The 8,167-nt window shown below is 50.8% G+C and overlaps 1 protein-coding gene across 1 annotated transcript in view; it reads right to left on the bottom strand.

The window, feature by feature from the left end:
- Window positions 1-892: 892 nt before the first annotated feature.
- The window catches only part of b4galt7 (xylosylprotein beta 1,4-galactosyltransferase, polypeptide 7 (galactosyltransferase I)), a 29,151-nt gene continuing 21,876 nt past the window's right edge, over window positions 893-8,167 (bottom strand). Inside the window, exons 8-9 of the transcript XR_003671348.1 lie at window positions 3,410-3,557; window positions 893-1,173 (exon numbers count right to left, since the gene is read on the bottom strand). The gene's annotated coding sequence lies outside the window, so the exon portion shown is untranslated. The remainder of the gene's footprint in view (window positions 1,174-3,409; window positions 3,558-8,167) is intronic.

The following is an 8,167-nucleotide window of genomic DNA, read 5'->3' as shown; positions in this document are numbered from 1 at the left end:
GCGAGCAGGCAGCAGCTCAGCCTCTGGGAGGGTCTGTGTGGGTTTTATGCGTCCTGCATGCTCCAGCTGATTTCACTAAGACCTACGTCTCCTGAAGACGACCTGTTCACACGACGAGCTCAGGGGGTCAAAGACAGCTGCTGTTCGTTTGACAGAAGAACTTCCTCCTGAATAACGTTCACAGTTTGTAAAACACGTTGCCATGGTAACAGCGGGTCCTCCAAAAGAACTGTTCGCTTTGTGTTAAGATCAGAATCATTGTTCGAAGTTTCTCAACAAACAACAAAATCAGCTTTGACTCAGTAAAAGTAAAAACCACTCAAAGACAGCCGGAGCACAGAGGAGCCACAGGCCGCCGCGGGCTGTCTGTCAGCTGATGTCTTCACTCCGCTCGCTCGTGCGTCATGATTTAAACGCACTCTTCCACCTGCTGCTATTTCAGCTCGTATCTGTGCATAAAAAGCAGGATGAAAGTGCTGAAACGTCGCAGAGAACCGCATCAGACAATCAGGTGCTGGTGTCATGGCCGCCACACTGAGGGGAAACCAGTCTGTTAACATGCAGGTCTATGAGGAGCAGAGCCAGCCCCCCAGTGGACACTGTAGGAACTGCAGTACACAACTAAAATGAAAATAAAATCGATCATGGCTGCCAAAGTGAACACTGATCAATAAACATCCACATAAAGTCTGATGCTCGGCTCAGGACTCATCGTGCTGCACCGCTAAGAAACATGAAGTCCGTTTAACATCAGAGGCTTCCTGCTGAGGAAGAAGCCTCCTCCTCCCCCTCCTCCTCCCTCCTCCTCCTCCTCCCATATGTAAATGTGAGGAGCTGACTGGAACCAGCAGGGTAATAATGGCACATGTGTTTTACATAAGTGCAATGAGGCTGTAAACTGCTTTGAGTTTGTCTGAGCAGAGAGGTGAGTCAGGTCCTGAGGTTCATGTTGCTGTTGGCTTTGTTCAGTCTGAGCTTGGTCTGGACTGGGCCTGGACTGGGCCTGGACTGGACCTGCTTCATGGGGCTTTATGATGTTTTCACCTGCAGTCAGGCTCAGACCATCAATGTTGGCTCTGGTGGTGGTTCTGAGCTGCTTTGGGTGCATGTTCATCTCCGTTCGAAGCTGCTTTTGAACTCGGCTCCGTCCTCAGACGCGGTTTAAACTCGGCCCTTCAAAACAAGAAGACGACAGCTTGGTTACAGCTTGGTATTGACGGTCTGATGTATCACCTGTATGATGGCCCGTAGACCCTGAGCGGGCTCAGGTAAACTCTGTTTAAAGGTCTGATATAAAAGTGGCTGCTGCCTTTCTTGGAGTCGTTCTGCAGCCTGTAGGCAGCCAGAGCCGAGAGAACAACAATCAGCTTTCTCCTAGCAGGATAATAATAGTTCACATTTGGTGAGAATTGCACAGAGAGCCTCTGAAGGAAACAAAACTGACTGGGCTGTTGGTACAGAAACCTCTTGCCAGCACAAGACAGTCGGTGTGAGTTTAAAGCGTTGGTTTAAAAGTTGTAATCGTAAGCATATGCACCACAATCTGTTCTGTTATTTATTGGTGCGCTAATCACCGAGCACAGCAACATTCCTCTCCCTCTCCCTCCGCTCTGCTGCACGAGCAGCTCAGACGAATCTGGAAGGATTTCACAAGTAATAATTCATAGGCTAATCTCACTCCATGACTCTAATTAACGCATCATTAAAAGCATAATTCAGATAATTATAATTTCTCACTTTTTAAATGAGAGATGGGGAAGAAGGGGAAGGGTGTCTGAGGAGCCAATTTAGTGAGTGAAACAGATTCTGAGGCTTCGCTGAGCCGAGCGGGTGGGTGGAGAGAGAGAGAGAGAGGGGGAGAGGGAGAGAGAGAGAGGGAGAGAGGGAGAGAGGGGGAGAGAGAGAGAGAGGGAGAGAGAGAGAGAGGGAGAGGCAGAGAGAGGGAGAGAGAGAGAGGGAGAGAGGGAGAGAGAGGGGGGAGAGGGAGAGAGAGAGAGAGAGAGAGAGAGAGAGAGAGAGGGAGAGGGGGAGAGAGAGAGGGAGAGAGGGAGAGAGAGAGGGAGAGAGGGAGAGAGAGAGAGAGAGGAGAGAGAGGGAGAGAGAGAGAGAGAGAGAGGGAGAGAGGGAGAGAGAGAGAGGGAGAGAAGCAGCTCAGACTCTGCTGAAGAAGCTTTAGGACCACAACAGGTCTTCAGGTCTTCAGGTCTTCAGCCTGGACCAGCACACTGTGTCCTCTGTGTGAGCATGTAGCTCAAACACTCATACTGCTGTTACCGAGTCCTGGACTCGACTATGGGCTGGTTTAGGACTGGTTTGGGACTTTGGGACGTGACCTCTGTTTTTGACTGGCTTTGACCTGGGTTTGGACCTGGGTTTGGACCTGGGTTTGGACCTGGGTTTGGGTTTGGGTTTGGGTTTTGGGTCAGGGATCACTGATCATCAATCATCTCCCTTGACGCCCCGCTGCTGCTGACTGGTCCAGGGTCTATGAGGTTGAGCAGTCTGGTCTCTTGCTGGACTTTATGCTAATGAGGATGTTTCAGGTGTGCAGTGTGATGTCATCAGGAGGCGGGGCATCTTTCACTCTGTCAGCCTGCAGATGTTCCTGGCGCTTGTCCAAATGAATTATCCCACCTTCAAACACACCTCGCTCCCCAGCAGAGGTGTGAACGAGGTAAGCATCTCCGCTCCATATTTCCAAAAAACGCCCATTAAATCCCTCATCCTGTCTGCAGCTGCTGCCAGGGTTAAACACAGGAACCATACACCATGTTTACTCTTCATGGCTTCATGATGGACGAGCCGCACCTTCTCAGAGCCGCTGGGACTGAAGACTCTGAGCAGTCACCTGATCACTCACTAGATTATTTGGCTAATCCTACATATGCTAGTCCACGCTGTAACCTCCATCCCTGTGTCTGTGGCTGGTAGAAACCGGGTTCATTAGCACCAGCCGCTAGCATCCGTGGCAAAGTCACTAGCATACCATGGCTAATTTCTAGCTTGACGTAGTCATTAGCATCCCTAGGCTAACGATGAACTCCTCCACCTGAGGCACTAAGTCGTCTCCAATCCATGTAGGGCTCCTGATATGACATGAGGCTAGCTGTTAGCTTAAGGTGCCCACTCTAACACACAATGCTGCAACACTCAGCGCGCACGTCTTCCTGTTTGCAAACAGGAAATGATGCCGAGAAACAAAAACTTTGCGTCTCTTTGTCTGAAGAGGAAAATCATTTACCTGTCACACACCTAATAAAAGTGATAAAATATGCACAAACCCTCCAAAAACCAGCCCTGTGTGTGTGTGTGTGTGTGTGAGTGTGTGTGTGTGTGTGTGTGTGTATGCTGCGGTTTGAGACCAGCAGTCGTCCTCATTATGAGCTCTGGATTGTTTGTGCCTTCTCACCTGTCTGAGAGCTGGAGGTGTCAGCTCCGCCGCCTCAGGTGTAGAGATGATGTCACCTTCTCTCCCCGACCTCCTTCTAAACAACAGAGGAGCTGCACCGCCGCCGCCGCCGCACACTGTGATTCACACACGCTGCTCTACCTGCAGCCTGGGAGAAAAAAGAAGAGGAACTTCACACTCAGGCTGAGAAAAGCTGTTTTTTGTCACTCATTGTTTAGTTTAACGGGAATAATTGGAGGACTTGTTACCAGAAAACACCTCTGAGAAGACAAACTGTCTGACGGCGGTGGCTTAATGCACCCGGGGTGCTAAAGTTCAGTATTTAGATGGAGAGAGGAGCTGAAACATGAGCAGCCAGGGCGGAGATCTACGTCCACACAGGGAACACTGACGGGATGTTGTATCAGGTTCCAAATGATCCAATTTATCATCTTCCAGGCTTTTAATTAGCAGCACAAACAGGCATCACGTCTACAGCTAATGAAGCTCCGTTATGGTTCTGGCTCAAATGTACATGGAGCTACATGTCGCTGCAACAACTGTGGCTGATCACTATGCGAGTCAGGAAGTACTCATCTAATCCCTCACAGAGGCTTAGTCACAAGGAGGCCTCATCTAGCCCCTAGCATTCTGTGGCTAAATGCTAGCATCCTTTGTCGAGTCCATACAATCCCTAAGTTAGCAACTAGCATCCCTGGTATACCTCGGCTAAATCCATTGGCTGATCAGTCTCCTCTGGGTCAACGCCATGCTTTGGTTAGCAAGTAGCATCCCTTAGCTAATCACTTCCATACATATGCTACTCACATGAATACTTTGCTGACTAGCATCCTGAAGCTAACTGTTAGCCTCACAGATTTCTCAGTCTTTGGATCTCTCCCGGCTTTGATGATAAAAACATTTTTTCCTGACAGTATGATTTACTGCTCAGGTTTTGTGTCTCATAAATCAGCTCTGTGCATCACAAGCTGCTGTAAAACACTTCAAAAACCTCTCCTGGAGATGAATACTTTTCATTTCAGCGTAGTTGGATCTCTGACATGTCGGCAGCATTTCTCTGTCTTCCCCCATGAGAGGCCCTAAAAGGGTTAAAAGGAGTAAAACTGTGCTGTCTCCATTTGTGAGTGAAAGGACTGCGCTTCCTTCCAACAGAAATGGAACAGGGCCTCTCGCCGCGGCCCTCCTCCTCCCTCCAGTCGCTGAAGTGTTTCTGTGTTTGGCTGCTGGCGGCTGACGGCCTGGAGCTGCAGATGGCCAGCTCGTGCCCAGTCCGAAATTTTCCACACAAGATGGCTGGAGCGGCTCCCGCTCGCCAACGGCCGGCTGCAAACACAATGACGAACGTCCAGTCACTTCTTCAGGGAAAAACGCAGCACAAAGCGAGCGACATCTAACCCCCCACCTGCTGCAGACTTTAATTCATCTGCCGCTGAGCGAGGCCTAAAATAGAAGGAGGCTCAGAAATATCTGCTGTGAGAGACGCCTGAATCACCGACAAGCTCTGACTGCTTTAAAATGAGTGGAGGTCAAACTCTGAAACTTTCTCCACCAAATGTCTTTTTAAAAGCACGCTCTGGTTTCTCTGCCACTGATTGTGTTTTGGTGTAGGTGTCCTTGTCATTTTTCATTTCTTGGATGCGCTCGCCTCAATTGTTCCTCTGCGTTTGGAGGAGAATTTGTGCGTCCCCTCCTCTCATGGTGGGTGTCTGAGGCCTGACCCCGACAGATGACGGCGCGAGGAGCCCAGCTTCCTCCCAGATGATGTGGTCGGACGTGGGAAGTGGCCGGGACCTGAGTTTGGCCCGGTTCGGGACTGACGTGGGCGCGTGGGCGGCGGTCTGGATTTGGGCTTCCTGTTGGATGTTGGACGCGGAGGTTTGGGGACGGATCGGGACGGGCCGGGGTCGCAGTGGCTCGAAGCGTCTGTGTGGGCGCTCAGGCCGCCAGCGGGGGCGTCTCAGCGAGCCTCAGCTCTGCTGTCTGTTCTCTGTGTTGGACTGAACACGCGGGTCACCTTAAATACCGTCAGCCTCACTTCACTTCACTCTGTGATGGCATATTAGGATTAGATAATCTGTCCATAATCCCAGCGTGCAGTGAACAGCAGCAGACCATGGAAAGACAGAAGTACACAGGTCAACAGCAGTAACATTAGATATGTAAACTAAATATATAGCAGGAGTCTCAGGACTTTTCTTATCCAAGAACAAAGCATGTGTCATTTCTGCGGCTGCTAGGTGGCGCTATGACCATCACTGGATAATCTCATATGAGTGTTCAGGCTGGCCTGTAAAGTTTTGGACCAGACTGTGTGACGTATGTGTGACCACTTCCGGTTTGTGTGGCCAATGGTTGAAGTTGGTTTGGTGCCCCGCCCCCACACGGCGCCACAGACACATCACAGAGCTGGACTTCCTGTTCAGGGGTCGCCACCGTTTTGTCCATCCTGTGCTGCCACATACTGCTGAACATCAAACACACATAAAGTGTGTTTTTAAAAACTACAGTCGGCCCCTGGGAGCCATCTGGCCACGCCCCCAAATGACCATGACCACACAGTCCGTGTCATGGAGGAGGAGGCTCCGCCCCACAGCTGACTGTCACCCAGTTTGAAAGTGGTGCATAAAAGCAGTCAGAGAGTACGAGACAACAGAAAGTGTGTCTGCTGAATGACTGACAGCTCTGAGGGAACCGGTCCTGCCGTCTGCTCCTGTTTCTGGTTAACCAGTTTCCACGCCGCTGTCATGAACATCATCAGTAAACAAAGACCTGAGGCGCTGCGGCGAACCGCTCAGTCACCAGCAGCCGACGCCTGCCGCTGATAAGCTGCAATTATCGATCTGCACAGAGTGACTGCCGAGGAAACCTCAGCAGAGAGGAGCGGCCAGGGCGCCAGATCTTTATCTCACTGCGTGGCACGTGATTCATGGCGACTGGAGGCCATGGCGCTCAGGAAGCGCTCTCTGCTCATTAAAGTGGATCCATGATTAAAATAGAAGGAGCTCTAATGTCTCATGTGCGGTGCAGTAAACAGTATTTTTGGCAGGTGTTAATTTTCACCCATGAGGCGAACCTGGAGGGACGACACGTATGATGTCACATTATTTATAACAGCTTCATTATTCTTCTAACAGATCCTGTAAAAAAATCCTGTCAGCTCACAGACCTGCCAGGCTCCGGCTGAACCGCAGAGGGTTCGGACCAATCAGATCAAAGAGGAAACACAACGAGCTGCTGACAGGACTCCGATTGGTCCGAACCGAACGCGGTTCGACACGAGCTCAGCCTGAAGCCAGGCGGTTTGTGATGTAATGAAGGTCACGTGATGACTTTCAGGACTCATCGCACGCCGTCCTGTCCTCCTCCGATGCTGCTGAACCAGGCGCCGTCACCATTGACACCTCCTCAAAATGGCGGCAGGTTAGTGACAGACCGAGGCAGGTGCTGCACCTGTGACGGCGCTTCATGCCTGATCACAGCGTGAAGTCTTCGTCGCTGGTGTGTGGAACCCGGTCCGGACTCCTGCTCCGCTCCTTTGTTTTGGTGCTTGGCCTCTAAAACGCTTCCTGAAGCCAGGCGGGAGGAGCGAGAGAGCACGACACAGACAGGAGGAAACCAAGAGAGCGAGGCAGAGAGAGAGAGAGAAGCAAAATGAGCGTTTAGCCGCTGGTGTGAATTGCCTTTCACACCAGACAGATTTCCTGATCCCATAATGGCTCGAGCTCGCGTTTCCTGGTGCAAATTCTCGGCGGCGCTTGTGTCGGCTGCACATGCTCCGGCGGCCTAATGAGGCAGCATTAGCCAGGGGAGACGCAGTAATTAGAGCCAACGTCAGCGCCGAGGACAGATGGCACGCTAAGACAAGCCTCTCGACTTCACCTCCACAGCGAGTGTGTGTGTGTGTGTGTCCTGACAGGAGAGAGGGAAGGCGAAATGTGTCAAAGAGAGAGAAGAAAGACGGAGGAGACAAAAAATGTGTCCGAGAAAAGAGAGCTGAAAGCGCGCTGAAGAGGAAGGAACACGATGCTTTCACTGACTGAAAATAGAACGAAGCAGCACCAGGCCGAAACAACGCTGCCTCTACAAAAACACACATTATAGAAGTAAACCTGACGTCCTGGAGTCATTTACATACGTTTAGCAGAACATGTATGAAGGGTCAGAGGTCACTGACCCCGGCTGTCCTCTTTGTGGGCTCGCTGAGGCCTTCAGAGTCTGGACGTCCATGAGTCGGACAAAAGACTGAGGCTACACGCTAACAAACCCAGCAGCCAGCGCACCAGCATGAAAGTCTCAAAAGCTGCAGCATCAACGTGTTGTTTCTGCTCATGGGCCTCCCAGAGGCCGTGGAAGGAACTGCAGTTTGACACTTGTGTGTCGGCTGCATGTGGAGTTTGTTGTTTGTTTCCAGGCTGAAAAGGGTTAATTTACCACACAAAGGTTTCTGACTTTACAGCTACACCCAGCAACATCTGCTAAAGAGCTTCAAACACAAAAATAAAATATGAGTCTAAATAATCTTTAAATCTGAGGATATGAAACACAAGAGGCAGAATATTCCAGAGTCTGTCCCTCAGGTGTTTCCTTGCTGTGCTACCTGCCAGACGCTGCCTGAAAGGCTGAATCCAGGGATTCAGGATGTGTGTGTGATCCTGTGTGTGTGATCCTGTGTGTGTGTGCGCGCTCAGGTCAGTGTGCAGTATAAAGCAGTGTGTGACCCTCTCTGTAATGTGCCTCCACATGTGTGTGCTCAGGTTA

This window comes from Parambassis ranga, chromosome 10, assembly GCF_900634625.1.
Source record: "Parambassis ranga chromosome 10, fParRan2.1, whole genome shotgun sequence".
Lineage (NCBI taxonomy): Eukaryota > Metazoa > Chordata > Actinopteri > Ambassidae > Parambassis > Parambassis ranga.
The sequence above is the reverse complement of the archived record's forward strand: the minus strand, read 5'-3'. Positions and strand labels throughout refer to the sequence as shown.